Here is an 18,427-nt window from a genome sequence, read left to right as displayed (position 1 = left end):
TCAAATGTTGCTATTGAATGTTTCTAATCAACAGTTTGTCATTGGTTCTTGTTTTAATCGGTTGGAATTACTTGTTGATGTTCTATTTGGTTCATGTTCTTGAAATGGGTTTCCCATGGGTTTCTTGATTTGTGTTCTTTAATTGCTTGTAGAATCTTGATCCAATTCTTGAAAGTGTCCATATAATGGGTAATCTCTTAATCAACTCACATCATATAGCAAATCGTACCTGAGTACCTCTAGACTCAAGATCTTACTAAGAAGAACGCGTACTATCTCATGGTGGATACTTGGGGTGCCTAAACTCATAGTCTTACTAAGGTAGGTCATCTTCCCCATCTTATGCCTAACAATCTTAGTTACGACAAACAAAGCTTTAGGACACCTAAAATCATAATCTTACTGAGACAAGTTCGTCCTACCTTATAGCACGTGCTCAAGGCGCCTAAACTCGGACTCTTATCAAAACAAGTCGACTTCCCAACTTAACCCAGACAATTTTAGTTATGGCTAATTATGATTCTGGGCACCTGAGCTCAGAATCTTACTGAGCAAAAGTCGTCCCATATGAATCACCATGAACTTCAGAACACCTAGACTTGGAATCTTACCAAGAAAAGGTCGCTTTACCTGAAACAATATGCTCAGAACGCCTGCTCGGGTACCTTGCCAAGACAGGTCGCCTTACCTGGCATTGAACCATCACAATTTCTTTCATACCTTCTTGCGCTTAGAGTATTTGACCTGGATGTAGGTTCACACGCCATGTCTACTCTTTTAATGACTTTGGTTGGAGTATCTGACTTGGGTGTTGGCTTTCACACCAAGTCTACTCTTCAACCCCGAGGTGGGTTAGCTTACCTGCCCTCGGGCAAATAACCTTAAGTCAATTCAGGGTGCCTGGACCTGGAATCTTACCAGGGAAATAGGTCGCCTGGTTTAAAAATAAATCATACACACGTGGTGTTTACTCGAATAACTCACCAATCAAGTCGCCTTATTGTGTGTTAACAAAGAATCCTAACAAATCACCTTTCAAGAGCAGTTTTTCATTGGGCGGCCTCATTAAAAAACCCTCTTAAGGGAAAAAGAGTGTCCCCTTAATTATTCAAATTGTTCATAAAAGATTTGACAAAACATATCAACTTAAATAAAACTTAAGGTTAGCACCATTCCACGTTCGGGGTATGGTTCCGCCTTCAAGAGTCTCGAGTTTGTAGGCTCCATTTCCGAGCACCTCTATCACACGGAATGTGCCAGTTCATTTGGGAGACAACTTATTCTCCAACTGATAAGGGTAAGCCTTTCGCATTACCAGGTTGGCACTCTAGAACTGCTGAGGTCTCAACTTGGACCTTTGTTTCTGCTCCACCCTTCTCTTCAAAGCTTCAGCTTTGACGCGTGTTTGCTCCCGCACCTCGTCGAGTAGGTCTAGGTTCACCCTCCCTTTGTTAGATTCTTACATCACGAAGTTCTGGAATCTTGGCGAGCTCTCCAGGATCTTTACAGTGATCATGGTGTCTAACCCGTACACCAAATTGAACGGCGTTTCCTTTGTTGTGGATTGTGCAGTGGTGTGGTAGGCCTACAAAATTCGAGGCACCTCTTCTGTCCAAGTCCCCTTAGCCTTCTCCAAGCTCCTCTTCAAACCTCTGAGCAAGACTTTGTTGACGAACTCGACCTGTCTATTCATCTGAGGATGCTCTACTGAGGCGAACACCTGCAGATCCCGAGCTGTGTGCACAACTTGCACAACTGTTGATTTGCAAATTGGGTGTCGTTGTCAGACACCAAGTGTCTTGGGATTCTAAAAGGACAAATGATGTTCCTCCGTACGAAGTGTTGAACCCTATGGAGGGTTATTTGCGCAACTGGTTCAGCTTCTATCCACTTGGTGAAGTATTCAATGGCCACCACTAAGTACTTCATCTGGCGAATCGCCAGGGGAAACAGACCTAAGATGTCTATTCCCTAAGTATGGAAAGGTCAGGGGCTATGTATCGATCGCAACTCCTCTGGGGTGCATGATGCCAATCAGCGTGCTTCTCACATTGCTCGCACCGCTGTGCATACCTCATGCAGTCCTCCCTCATGGTCGGCCAGTAATACCCAGCTCGACAGCCTTCAAAGAAAGGGCTCACCCCCCGACGTGACTTCCACAAATGCCTTCATGGAGCTCTGCCATGATACGAGTACACTGGTCCCCGCTTGCATAGGTGAGGATAGGATGAGTATACCCATGTCTGAACAGCTTTCCATCCACCAGGATGAGTATACCCATTTGCAGTGGTCTTGGGTGACTTTAGAGTCTCTTGAATAACTAACTTACTAGTAGGTTGACCCGTGCAACGCACGTGACTTTTTCTAATTTTTTATATTTAAATATTAATATTAAAAATAATAAATTTATTTAGATATATATAAATTATTAATTTGATGAAATGAAATTAAATATATTGCAATAGTATAAATTTATATAATTTTAGTATATTAATGAATTTAATATAATATAACATAAATAATTAAAAATTCATGAATATATTTTGGCCATAATAAATACATTACAATATCAATACAATAAAATAATTTGAACAAATACATTATTATATAAACAATTATCTAATACTATGTATCCATTTTGAAGTCCTCTTCACCAACCTCATGCTATCTTCAACCTGTAATTTAATCTGCAAAAAAACTCTCCAAAAAATCTTTGCAATTAAAAAATAGAATAAACTCTCCAAAAAATCTTTACAATTAAAAAATAGAATTCAGGAGATTATACCAAGTACAATTATTACAAAAAAACTCTCAGTAAATGTGTGTTTCTTCAAGAAACAGATTGTAGGCAAAATCATATTAAATTATGAATTCACCTTTTATGATCTAAATTAAATTAAAATGTAATGTAATATAATACAACTAAAACATAATGAAATACTATTATATAAATAACTAAAGATCTTAAAAACCATACAACAATAATAAACATATATACATCATCATGTTTCTATATATAAAAAAAAAGCAACAATTAATACTTGAATAACTAATTAATAATAGACAATATACAAAGAATAAAACGAATATAAGCATTCTCTAATATTAACACAAAATATATATAATAAAAAATATGATAAAAGATTTTTCTGACTTTAATATACTGGCAATTGTTATAGTGTTAAGCATATGTAATAATGCCAACCTATTATAAATATACTAGATAATGAAACAAATTTGTAATAAACAGATGAACAAATAGAATATGAACACTACTAAACAGAAACATATAGTGAATATAATATAAACATAAAGAGTACCTAACTGTTCAGTTTTCCAAAAAGTCCAAGCAGAAACATAAATATGTATGAGCTTTCTTAGTCCTTGGTAACTATTATGCTATGAGAATAATAAACGAAATTATGCAGGATAACTTAAACTGTGAATAGAAGTAAGTAACAAAACCCTGATATGAGAAGAAGGATTTCTCGTATCACATTCGAAGATAATCTTGTCTCCTTCACGAAAAGAATGAAGACTACAGAAATTCTTCCACCCTTTTCCAAGTTTAATCTGTCTAAAAGGAGGCTTCCCTTTCAAGATCTTGCATTCCACATCCATTAGTAGACCATGCAGAGTAGCCTTGTTGAATCTCCCTTGTCGAATATATTGTGAAAATTTAGCAGGAAGATCCTACAATAATATCGAAATAATAAGAAAATAGAAATGAAGTAGAATAAAATACAGAGCATTTTGAAATAAATCAATTTTATACTAACCAAATAACTGAGTTGGATACTTAATCGAGACAACTTTATTGAAAAATGATCAAAGGGACCAATGCTTAAGGGTTCCTTCCCTTCAATTTCTTCCAAATAACGATTTACTCCACTCTGAGGGACGTCATCCATATAAACAATTATATGGAAGGCTTTGTGACCCACATAACGGAATAAAATGTAGTTATCATCTATGAAACCATAAAAATCAAATAAATTAAACCATCCACTCAATATTTCTGGCGACAATAAATTTTCGTTATATTCCACTATATGGACGTTTCCTTCTGAATCAGCCAGGGTCCACTCCTTTCCCAGTTCTTTTTGAAACTCGATGGCGAAAGCCCGATCTACATAACCAAGCTATTGTTTATGAAATAAAGAAAAAAAAAGGTCAGGAAATGAAGAAAATGTTGAAAAGAAGAAATTTTGGAAAAAAAGATAAATATACATACTTCACCACGGCTGTTCATGCACCAAAAGACTCCTCTTGTTTGAAGTCTAATGATTTCTTCAGCACTGGGTGCCATTAAATGAGTAGTGGAGAAAACACCAAGAACTCAGTAGAAGAGAAAAAGAATAATAGAGAAACCACCAGAAACAAAGTAGTAGAGCACCAGAAAAAAAGTAGGGTTTAGGATATTTTATAGAAGATTTGGTAGAAATGAGTACGGTTGTTGGGAAGCGAAATTTAAATTTAAACTATTAATGTTTAATGTTGAAATGATTATCTATATCTACCAAATCTAATAGAGAAGAGGAATGAATATTTTGAGAACTATGTAAGAGAGATTACATTAGCCACACGTATCTGAAAAAATACAAAATCAAGCAAGTCAGACTAAATCTAAAAAAGTACAATCTGAAAATTTGTGAGTTGATTACTATCAGATATATGAAAAGCACGCATGTATCAATAAATAAAGCCTTTAAATATTTTTTTTTATTTAAAAAAATTGTTTTATTTAATAAATATTTTTGAATAATGAATTTGTTCATTTTTAAGAAGTTTGATGATGAGAAATATAACATAAAAAGAATTCGTCCCAGAAAAAAAATCAATTCTCACAACATATAATTATTTGACATAAATAATAATAATAATAATAAGCATGTAAATCCAACGGTTAAAATTTAAATAATTTTTAAAATAAATGATTGTGTAAAAAAATAAATTTTGAAATCCTTAAATTTGGAAATTGGGATGAAATGATTACCTGCTTCACGAACTCTGCATAGGAAAAAACAATTAAATTTCGAAAAAAGTGTATCAGGAAAATAAAAAGGGCACACTCTATCTCAAAAAGAATAAAATAAATTATTGACTTAATTATTCTGATACCTATTTAATGCAACCATTTATCAATAAACAAAAGGCTTGAAAATAAGAAATGATCTACCTTTTATCTTGTTGACCATAATGTTGATATAATATGAGCACAGTAACTTATATAATCATTTAAGGTATAAGTTATGATTTAAGATATAATTTGAGCACAGTAACACATTACACAAAGAAATTAAAAGTGTCCAAATAGTAAAAACGCTAAAAATTAATAAAACACATAGTTATTACTAATAAAACAAACTGTTAAAATGTACACAAAAATGATGACAATACCTGTAAAGGTTCTTGAAACAAATAACTCACCTGAAATATTCAAGATAAAAAAATTTTATATCAGTTATAAAAAAAAATACTGATTAAAATAAGATAATAATAAAAATTTATATATATAATATATAAACGTATTGAAATTTAAGAAATTGTTTTAACTCTAATATTAAGAGTACCTGAAACATTGTGTCCTGTGGTGAAACCAAAACATTATACAAAGAAATGTGCAAGAGTAATTCTACAAATCATCAAAATATAGTGTGAATATAAATTAAATAATATGCAGAGAGTAACGAATATACTATAAAACTGTCCAAGCAGTGCTAATACTACATCAAATTTCTTCATTAAAATTACTTCCTTTTGAATCAATGTTGATATTTGTCCTTAATATCTTGAATGAGATATGATCATCCAGTACGCAACCCTCAATAGAATTTGACTCCGTAAATCAAGAATTTCACATTGCCTTTCAAGAGCCTGAATAAAAGATTAAGTACACAAATAGGTACACGAAATTTGTAATAGTAATAATAAATTATGTAATTAATAATTTAAGTAAACATACCTCATCAAGTGCTATAGAGATTCATCATTTTTGAACTTTAATTTTACAAAACTGTTACTTCTTATAAGTAATTCCTGTAAAACATTAATTAAATTAAGCAACCTTGACAAAGATATGTCAAAATAAAAGATACGTACCATACTTTCAAGATGACCATGAATATTTGTGTCAAACAAAAGCATTGATCAAAACCTATAAGAGATAGTGTATATCAGTTCTTAAATTGTTGTTCATATATTACAAAAAAATATGATAAATAAAAATATATTTCATACCTCATGTAACGCTGTAAGTTAATACTTCAAACATTTTCGAATATTTCTTTGTAAACCACGTTAGTAGTGAAATTTGTGGGAATACCATTATCATCCAAAATCAATATCTTCAACCCTTTCTTAGATTTTACTCTTGAAAGAGCAACATATAATTGTCCATGTGTAAAGACTGGAAGGGATAGATATTGACCAACTTTATTCAGAGTTTGACCTTGACTTTTATTTATTGTCATGGCAAAACACAAAGATATTGGAAATTGCCTTCTTTGAAACATAAATGGCAAACCTGTTTCCGAAGGACTCAAGTTCATTCTGGGAATAAATATTTGATCACCTATATTTTTCCCAGTAATAACTTTGGCACCAATAACATTTTTCCCCAAGTGAGTTACATGTAATATTGTTCCATTGCAAAGTCCATTGGCTTGATCAATATTTCTTAGAAGCATTATTGGAACTCCGACTTTTAATTTAACATAGTGATTTGGAATTCCAGAGCATTTGATCTCATTTAAAAATTCAGTTGTAAACCACTCAGCTTGAGCATTTTCTTGTTCTTCACATTCGCAAGGACTGTCTGAACTTAAATAAGTAACTTCAGATCCTGGTATTAATGATAAAATGAATTCATTCACTTGATCCACACATTCTTTTGTTGGACATAATATTGCACCATCATCAAAAGAATCATCAGATGTCACATTGTTTATGTAGGAGGGATAAACAAACTCAACCAACTGCAGTAAAGGTTGTTCAACATCTAAAATTAAATTCTCTTCCGGTATTTCAATCATTCCTTTTCCCAACTCATTTAACTCCATATCTCCATCTCCAATGTGAAGTATCCAATCAGCAAACTCTTTTATTTCTGTTTTACTTTGAATTGATGTATCACTCTTTAATCTCATATTTTCTGTAAGTTTTAAGATTTTGCAATGTTTCCATAAGTTAGAGTAATTTACTGTTGCCTTCACAATGTCATACTTTGATCCATTTTTGACAACAGGTAATATCTGACGAAAGTCTCCTCCCAATACAATTACTTTACCACCAAAAGGTTTAAGAGCATTTTCTTCACTTACAGCTCTCATGACATCCCTTAAAGTTCTATCTAGGGCTTCAAAACATAACATATTAATCATTGGGGCTTCATCCCATATAATTAATTTTGTTTTGATCAACAATTTGGCCCTAAGACTTCCTTGAGGAATATTGCATGTTGACTCTTCATTTATTACAAAAGGAATGCAAAAGGTAGAATGAGCTGTTTTTCCTCCTGGAAGTAACAAAGAAGCTATACCGCTAGAAGCTACATTTAAAACAATAAACCCTTTTGATCTAAGACCAGTGGACAAAGTTTTCCACATGAAAGTTTTTCCAGTTCCCCCATAACCATATAAGAAAAAAAAACCACCAAGGTCTGACAGGACTGCTGTCATTATATTCTCATAAACTTCCACTTGCTCAGGAGTAAGAGTTTGAAAAAGAGAACAATGCATTTCAGACATTTCTATTTTGTCATAATTCAATTCATCAATAATGAATTTATTTTGATAAATAAAGGAATCAGAATGAATAGGTTCTGGCAGACTTGGAAAATCTTTCAAACACTTACCATTTGAAATTAATAACTCTTCTACTTATAGAACACAAAGGTTTTGAATTTGAGCATCTTCAATTCTAAGACCTAGGAAAGAAATTATATGTCATATAGCAATTATAAAATTATAAATTATAAATTTCAAATAAAATAATAAAATTATACCTGGTAGGACAAACTCCTTTCTTTTTTGGTATAAAATATCATTTGATAACAACTTCCATGTTTTGTTCCACACTTCATCTGGTCTACACATAGTATTCATCATTAAAAGGGTAACAAAGAGTCTTCTCAACTGAATTCCTGAAGCAAGGACACTGCACTCTATAATTGCATCAATAAACTCTTTATCATCTGCCAATAGCCCCATTGCATAGCATGCCTCTTTATATGTTTTGTGAATGAAACCATTAACAGTTTTGATATTATCATAGCTACAACAACCCTTTTGATAATTCAACAATAACCTCAGATAATATAATTCCTCTGACCCTGCAGGAATATATGTTAACCTTCCAATACTAACACCATTTTTTCTTGGCTTCCACTCTCTTCTATCTGCCATCCAAACAAAAAATCTAGGGTATTCACAGTAAGTCAAATTTTTTCCCAGTGGATAAATTTTATTAGCTTCAAACCAAGCTAAAAACATTTTTGTTTTATGTTGATTGAAGTTCAATATTTCATCAATGTCTTCATTGTCTTTAAAAACAATTGGTTGCTCGTACAATAGATGAAAAGTTAATCGTTGAACTGGAGGCCATCTATGATGGATATCAAAGGCAAATATTCTCCACACAGCTTCACATGGAGATATGTATCTATAATCATAATATTGTTTAATTTCATCAATAACTGGGGTCTCTGTAGAGTCTTTATCAGTAGTAGTAATTTTCAAATTGGCTCTATCTGGACCCTTGTTCACATATTTAAACAAATACTTGATTGAATTTGATTTGTTGCAATATTCTGTGTTAACATGGGCTTGATACCTCAGTAGTAGCAAAGGGCTATATGGCACAACATTTCTATTGTCCAACTTAATTCCATTTTTAAGAATGAATGTTCCATTATCTTGACGTTTATAACATGCATATCCATCCTCATCAATAGTAGTCAACAGTTTAAATTTCTTTGGGTAAAATTTTGAACATCTACCATTAATCATGCAAGGTGAACTTATTCGACTTACCCCGCAAGGGCCATGTATCATGTAGGTTGTCATTGCCTTTGACAATTTAGGATATAAAAATGCATCGGGTAATTCTGCAGAAATGACTCCATCAATATTTGTTGGATTTCTTAACTTATTCTCTCCATCCAACCACAGTAGTATGTGGGCATGAGGTAAACCCCTTTTTTGAAATTCCACAGTGTACATACCTGAAAGAATATGAAAAAAAATCTTCAAAATGTAATACATAATAATAAAGCAAACAAACTGTTAAATATGGGTTAATGTGGATTACCTGCATTAACTTTGCCAAAATAGTCATTTTTTTTGAAGTCAATCATCATTTGATCTAATTTCATCTTGAAAACTCTACAAACAATGTATGGCCTATCAACAACAGTTAATCCTTTTGAGGTAACAAATTCATGTATTTCTGACCAATTTACGTTGCAGGTAATAGTGATAAATAAATCCGGATATCCAAATGTTTTGCAAATGGCCATAGCATCTTGGCAATTGTTGAACATATATCTCATTCCTCCTGTAAAAGATGAAGGTAAAACTATCCGCTTTCCAATTGCAGAAGAATTTGTTTCTCCTCGATTCATTGCTTCTTGTACGCCTTGCAAAATATCACAACGGATTGTTTTTTGGTTTAGCCTTATAAAAGACAATCTTTGAGCTTCAACCATTGTATATGCATCAACCAAAAATTGTTGAAACAATCGACGTGAATGGACTATATTCCCAAACTCCACATTTCTTTCTTGAATTCTAAATGCAATAAATTCCCTTAATGAAATACGACTTCTCTTACGTTCTCTGCTGTTACTTCCAGAATTCCGTATTGGAATCTGTTCTTGATACCCATCCTCTCCAAAGGGCAATATTAATGGATATTGTAATGGAATAAAGGTTGTATGTGTTTCATGGAGTCTATACATTTGTCCTGAATATTTTTTCACTATGATATCTCGCCCTACTTCCATGTTGCTCATATCACCCACAATTAATGCAGCTATCTCATCTGTTGTAGGGGTATTGTACACTCTTGGATCTTTGCATCGGTGTCTAAATAACCTCAATGCAAAATCTGAATTTACATCATCATGTAGAAATTCTCTTACTCTTCTAAAAGTTTTTGCCAAAAAATTGTTGTCATCAATCATCTTGGTAAGATCTTCAATCAAGGATTTGTCAAACTTCACATTTTTCACTTTTGACCTACATGCAATTTTTAAAAATATATCATTAAAAATGATCTTTGAATTAATCCAGTAAATAGAAAGTAAGTCATTAAAGTAACTAAAAATAACACATACCCAAAGTGAGATAATCTATTTGACACTTCATTTTGAGTGTCATATATGTAAAGTTGTGCAAACTTAGGAGATGATCCACTATTGGGGAGCAAGCTTCCAATCCTATGATAGTTTTGTCCATGCAGAATAAATTGAGGAAGGCCAGATCCATCATTTATCGAAGAGTGAATATTCCCTCCAATTGAAGTAAATGAAAACTTACTATTGTAACTTCTAATATTTTGTAGATAGTGTTGACTTCGACTATCTTTCCCATTTAATAAATCTAACAGCAATTTAGGAGGTTTTTGTAAGAAAGGGAGTTGTACTTTTCCCTTTTGACAACAAATAGAAAAATCAACCTTAACATAAATCTTAGATTTCTGAGATCTTTCTTCATACCAAACCTCGCCCAAGCAGTATTCACATTGAATAGTAGGTTGTCCAAATTCAACAGTAGCTATTTTCAGAAAATTAAGAAAGGTGATCTATTAATTTTCTGATATAAATTGATTTAGTTTGATGAAGAAGTGAAGAAGTTATAGTTAAAGATAAGCACCTTCATTTTCAGCTTTTGAATATAATTCAGAACTATAAACTTGTCTAGTGTCATCTGAAACAAAAAATAATAAAAGAAAGTGGTTGTTACAAAATTAAAAAAAAAAAGAATTATAAATTAACAATTTTTAGTACCATTATTTTCTTCATTTTGGATATCTTCGTCAAAATTCAATCTCTGAGTCACTGATTCAATGATTTCAACACTGTGTGTACCGGACTTGTTAGGTAAGTTTAGTGTGTTACTAAATACATCACCTAAACTCCCTGCAACTGAATTACCTGGAGAAAATATGTTCCAAAGCAACAATTAATTAGTACTAAAACATGAGTATGATTTTGAAATTTAATTGACAAAAAAGATCAACGAAAAATCATTTACATTGGTTTCCTGAACTAACCTTGAAATTTAGGGGTAGTACAAATTGTTTGTAAACATGACAATGATTGAGAAGTTGCATCCATCACGTTCACATGACTCTTAGGGGTCACTAATTGCAAAACACAATGATTTTTGTTAAAAAGGTGTTTTTCATTAAATGAATTTTCATTCAGTCTATATTTCTACTACATCTAGCTTGATCACCCTTTTGCAGCTTTACCAAAATGTGCACAAAATCAAAGATTTTTTTTTTTCAAAAAATAAAGAAATAAAATTATAATGTGCCATTGCTAGATATTTTAATCAAATATAACGAATCATTGATCGTAAACTAACCATGAGGAAGTTGAGTGAGGGTAATGTCTCCATGAGTAATTGTTTGCATTAATGACATTGCTTTGGTAGTAGAATTCATCATGTTTAAGTGATTTTTAGGAGTAAGCTGATGAGAAGAAAGAAATTTGAGCCTGTAATTCCAGATGTCTGAGAAGCAAAATCCTGACTTGATTTAAGAGTACTTTGACCTAAAACAAAAACTTTCAATGAGTGATCGAATAAGATAAATCAATTAACATCAGTATATAAGAACTTATAAATTATTTTACATTAAACTTAATCTTAGAAAAATGATTTGAAGAACTTTAGCATTTGAGTGTGTTTGAACCATATATATATGATAATTATTACTACTTAATGATTTCAGTTGATTTAGAAAAAATATTGTAAAACATAAATTAGTACTATACTTAATAAATCTAAACTGTCTGTATATTTGTAATAATACTATAATTGTAATGAAAACAGTTGAATTATCCATTAGAACTAACCATGAAGTTGCACTGTAAGCCCAAATTCTTCATTACTAACTGTACTCATTGATGATAATACTTTTGGAATTGAATGCATGGTGTTGAATTCATTGTTAGGAGTCAGTTTTGCACAGATAGAATCATTTATGCTTGTATTTTGAGAAGTTTGACACAAAAATTTCTTACTTGAGTTCACAATAGTTTGACCTACAAAAAAATAAATTAGGCATAAGATTTGACTTTAGTAATATAATTACAAATTTCATTGAATGACATATTGCGAGAGTTAAATGAAATAAAATGTCATTGTTATTACCTGTTGTTGGATCAACCTTTTCTCGCTGACCATAAATGAAGTTTCCCCGTTCTACCTTTGCAGATTTGGCAACATCTGATTAATATAAAAAAAAATGATTCCACAAAAACAGTATATATAAAAATTCAAATGTTCATTGATGTAGTATTAGTTTAAATTGTAATGAATAAAATTTATAATACGTTTTCACTAACCTTGAAGCAATTCTACATTACTAACAGTACTCATTGATGACAATACTTTGGTTGCTGAATGCATTAATTGATTGTTGGGAGTAAACTTCTCATAAACTAGGATATTTGTTATCATAATTCCTGATGTTGGAGAACCAAGATCTTCACATGAGTTAGGAGTACTTCCACCTACAACAACAAGTCAAAATTGGTGATAAATAAGGTAAAGGGATCACAAATAATGTTAATTATATTTTAAATCTAAATTTAAATCTAAATATATATAAAAATAAGGTATTTAGGTTTCACTACCAGTTGTTTTAACTTTTTTGCTGCGCAGTTCATATAATATATTTCTTCTTTTTCTTGTTATATTTTCCATTATCAGCATCGAGAACTAAAATAAAAAAAATTACAACGAAAATCATATATAAATAGGATAAAGTACTTTGAAAGTAAAGAATATTCTTAAAGTTATACTTACCATTGTTGGAATCAGATATGCATGTTGTATTTGGATTTTGATTCTCTGGAGAATAAAACCCATGTAAAATAATAAGTTGTTAAAAACTATAACATGCAATCTATTTTTTATATATTTTTACCATAAATTGTGTTGAGAGTTGATTCACTCTTACATCATAAGTGATTATTAACTTCTTTTATGAACCTAATTTTTAAATATATATAATAAAAAAATTAGATAACAGTAAGTTAAGTTCATAGAATTATGAGTTAAGTGTATTGCATTTGGATTAACTTGTTTAAAAATAAAAATACATGGATAAATTTTGACATTTAGTATTATTAATGATAAAAAAAAGGTAATTATGTTGACTACCTGTTGTTTTGACATTCTCTCTTCGCAATTCATACAATATATTTTTTCTTTTTCTTCTGGCATATTTTCCATTATCAGCTGCGAGCACTAAAAAAAAAATTACAGTGAAAATGATAAATAAATAACATAGAGTACTTTGAAGTAAACAATATACTTAAACTTATGCTTACCATTGCGGGATTCAGATATGCATGTTGTGTTTGGATTTTGATTCTCTGGAAAATAAAAATCATTTAATAAAATAGGTCAAATCATAAACAAACAATAAATCTATTAAGAACTATAACATACCATTTATTTTTTTATATATTTTTACCATAAATTGGCGTGACAGTTGATTATAGATAGATCATAATAGACTATGAAATTGTTTTCTGAAAATAATTTTGAAATATATATCTATATCTATATGTATGTATATATGACGCTTAAAAATATAAATATACATTGTAGTTGGTATACCTGATGCATTAGAATTTGGTTGAGAAAGGCTAACAATGCTATTTCTTCTATTAATATTTTGCTTCAGTTTCTCCATAACTATTGAAAGTTGAATGACTGAACTTCAGGGAGTATTGTAGTAAGAACAAATATTTTCAGCCATAAAAGTATGTACTGTTTTCAGGAGTAAGTATGTAAAATATATTGTTCACAGTAGCTTTGTTTTGGCTGTTTGTTTTGGCGCCAATTTTGACAGTATATGGTCACGCACGGGACTCCCTTTTATGTTATTACTTTGACATAATAAATTTATTAATTAAATATTAAAATATTGAAAAAAAAATGTGTAATATTTTTATATAATAATCATATCTATTTATATAATTATATTTAATACTTAAAAATGTTAAACCAAAAATTTACCTTCCAAAAGGGATAACACTTGCACAATTTTTCTATATTTTGCATAATAAACAATCAAACTTCGAAATGTAAGAACAATAAAAAATTTAAAAATTTAGGTAGTATCCATGTTCGATGAAGAAATGCATGTGTAGAAGTTGTTGTGAAAAAGGGAAACTTAACTTTTAAGATATGAAAACAAATTCCTATTCCAGGACAAAAGAACAACGTTCTACTTTAAGCATTCTCATTAATGAATTGTTGGTTGACTTTTGAAAGAGGAAACCTGCAGGGAATAAATTTATCAGATTGTATATATAATAATATATATAGTAAATAATAAATATAGTAATATATCTGGACGGACATTTATCTAGGAACAATCATCTCTTAAAACACAGATGAACGAAGCAACCTCCAAAAACAGAAACATAAAGTACATCAATATACCCTGATCCGGCAACCCTATTAAGCAAAAAAAAAGGAACTTTGGCTAACTTTCTTTTGCACCATTCTAGAATAGCTTTTCTGTTTAACAAAAAAAAGGAATCCTTCCATTGGATATATCTGAAATAATACACAGCATGCAAAAAAATGTAGTATATGTATACCGCCAAAAAAAAGTGACTAAAACAGATATTCTCATTTTGTATTTACTAATTTCACTAAAACAGAACTTCAAATAATTATTATAAACACATTTTTTTTATGAAATGTATATACCTTAAATCTGTGAACTTAAAACATTTAAAAATGGAAACTTTAATCAATATTTAGGGTTAGGATGAAAAAAGATCCAAACTTTAATTACCTTTTCCATTCCAGGGATACCTCTACAGTGCCTATTTTTACCAAGTTCTATACTGGGAAATCAAAGAAGAAGAGAAAGAGTTTTTATGTCTTAAATGCATGCACCTTTAATTAATATTTATGGTCGGAATGAAAAAAATCCAAGCTTTAATTACCTTTTTCGTTCTACAGCGTTTGAGTTGTACCTCCCAGAACCAAGCAGAAACATAGTACACCATGGAGAGCAGATCTGGTATCTGATATCTAATATAATGAACAAAAAGAAGATGTTGAGACAAAGATTGTTTCTAAAATGTAAAAAATAGATATCAGTTGGCTTATGAATGTCGAAGAAGATGAAGATGATAAGGGACAAATGAGTTTGAACTAATAGAACCAACTTTATGTGCTTTTCCAGAAACTTCTTCAATCATTTTGTTAATGATTTACACTGAAAATTGTGTTATTAAGTTATTTTGAATCTGCACTAATATTATATTTATTTTAATTTGTTTTTATTTTTAATTTTTAATTTAACTTCGAAATTTGTAGTCAGTGGAACTAATGATTACTTGAAAGTTCTTGAATTCTTAAATAATACTTTATATAACTTTTTATTATTTTAAAATAAGATATATTTCCTTTCTTCAGATTTTTTTATTTTTCTTAATAATATTTTTATGCTATTTAACATTTTATCTGTTTTTTTTATTGAACTTTAACATTATAATAAGTTTGGTTAAATATAAAAATTGTGAAAGTGAGGAATATATAAATATAGAAATATAGAAATAGTGAAATTCAGAAGTTTAAATTTAATTTAATTAAATTAAATATAATACACACAAAAAATAACATTAAAATTACATAATTTTACAATGACTTGTAAATTACAATACATTACAATTTAAACTAATTTAAATTAAATAAAACGATTTCTTATACTATGTTCCCATAAGATATATATACATAAAAAATAAAGTATTAAAGACCAACTTCCTTCCTTAAGTTGAACCTGCAAAAAAAATACTGCAAAATAATTATTGCAAGTAAAAGTATAATTCATTACATTATATCAAATCAAGTCCTTGTAAATAAAAAAATGTGTGTTTCTTCCAATAGAAACATATTGTAGGCAAATTCATATTGAACTATGAAGTCACCTCCAAAAATAAATAAGAAATATTTTGAAAATGAAATAATATTCATAAAAATTTTAAAAAATTAGAAAAATAATACAGAAAAACAAACAAATGTACATCAAAAGGTTTCGAGATAAAAAAAATAGTTAATACAGCAATAACTAATAAACTAATAATTAATAATAAAAAATATAAACATAAACATTGTATAGAAAATCCAATTAATATGCATGCATTCCAAAATCTAAAACAGGCTTATGATATTTTTAATATACTGGCAATTCTTATAGCATTGAGCATATTTAGAAATGTCAACGCATTATTAATATGCCAGATAAGAAATGAAAAATTAAAAGCATATATATATATATACATATTGAAAAGAAAGAAACACTAAACAATAAATACAAAGAAATAAGATGAGCTAATTAAACAGAACCACAATGAAATAAAAATAAAGAGTAAACAAAATAAACTGTTCTTGTTTCCTCAAAGTGGAAACTGGATACTTCCCAACAAAAAGAAGCAATACTTGCAAAAATAAATTAACTTAAACAAACTAATATAGTTCAAAACAATAACTGATTATCCTAAGCACTAAGTCTTTTGTAGTGACACGTCTTCAGTAGTAGAACCCTGATATCAGAAGAGGGCTTCTTGTTACATTCAAATATAATTTTGTCATCTTCACGAATAGAATGAAGACGACAAAATTGTTTCCACCCGCTACAGAGTGTAACGCTTCTGGAAGGAAACCTGGACTTGAAAATGGTGCATTCAACAGCTTGTAGCCATCCATGTAGATTAACCTTCTTGAACTTCCCTCTACGAATATATTCAGAAAAAGGAGAAGGCAGATCCTTAAAAAATAACGAAAATATTAGTTAATAATTAGTTAATAAAAGAAATAGAATATATTAATATCCATTTAAAAAGAAAGGATGGTAAACTTACCACATATCCTCCAAAGACCTGTTTTGAACTCAACTTTAAGCCAAAATGTATAAAGGGGCCATTGTTGAGCGGCAACCTCCCTTCAACTTCCTTCAGAAATTTTGTCAAAATCATTTCACATAACTCCCCCATAAAAACAATTATATGGAAGGAGTTATTACCCACGTAACGAAACAATATATTGTGGTCACCTTTAAACCCATAAAAATCACTCAGAAGGGACCATCCATACACAATTTGGGGACAAAGTATATCTTTGTTATAATATACTATATGAATATTGCCTTGACTGTCGTTGAGGGTCCATTCCTCCTCCAGTTCATTTTCAAACTCGATGGCGAATGCACGATCCACGTGTCCATTCTATCCATTTTAAAACCATAAAAATACTTAAAGAATTGAAAAGACTATGAAAAGTAAGGAATTTAAGAACCAAAAACATACCTCCCCACGAATGTTAACTATTGTAAATAAACCTTTCCCACAAAGTTTTACGATCTCTTCAGGAATGACAGCCATGACAATTAGAAAAAGAAAGATGAAGATAATGGAAGTAGGGAAGAAGTATAAAAGACTAATAGCAATAGGTTTCTGAGTAATAGAAAGCCCTACGTTACTTATATATAGCAATCATACCTTTTCAGTCACAAATCTACGCTAAATTTCCTCTGAAGCAACATGTCTTTTCAGTTACTAAATTAAATAATTAAAAAAATAATTAAAATCAAATAATGATAGTAAAATAATTAAGAAAAAATATTCATAATTAATAATGAAATAATATTAAAGTAAAAAAAAAAATTATGAAAAGACAAAACTTTAAAAAGCATAGTAGGTTAGTTGTTAGCTGTAATTATTCTTTGACGTTTCCATTTTACATTGCCTTATACAACAGTGTTTTTTCAGTTTAAATAAGTTATTAACAAAATAAAAAATTAATAAAAATACAACTATTTCAATAGATAAATAAAATGAATATTAATGACACGTATAATTAATAATTAATTAGCATTATATAATAATAAATTAAAATAGTGAACATAAAACTGTATTATATCTAAATAAATAAATAAATATATACATAAGTATAAAATAAATATAATATCAAATATATTAAACATATTAAATATTATTAATATATCATATTATATATATATATACATATATACATATATTTAAATTAAATACTTAAACCCTAACGTCTAACATTAAATAACATACATGTAATTAAAATTTAAAATTGAAAATATAATTTCATATTGAATTTAAAATATAATATTTTTAACTTCTGTAATTATTACTTCT

The 18,427-nt window shown here is 29.9% G+C and overlaps 1 pseudogene; it reads right to left on the bottom strand.

Annotated features, from left to right (window-relative positions):
* Nucleotides 1-6,266: 6,266 nt before the first annotated feature.
* LOC137806442 (uncharacterized) lies at nt 6,267-17,641 on the bottom strand (annotated as a pseudogene).
* Nucleotides 17,642-18,427: the final 786 nt, after the last annotated feature.

The sequence above is a fragment of the Phaseolus vulgaris genome, chromosome 11 (genome assembly GCF_051622355.1).
Source record: "Phaseolus vulgaris cultivar YP4 chromosome 11, ASM5162235v1, whole genome shotgun sequence".
NCBI lineage: Eukaryota > Viridiplantae > Streptophyta > Magnoliopsida > Fabales > Fabaceae > Phaseolus > Phaseolus vulgaris.
The sequence above is the reverse complement of the archived record's forward strand: the minus strand, read 5'-3'. Positions and strand labels throughout refer to the sequence as shown.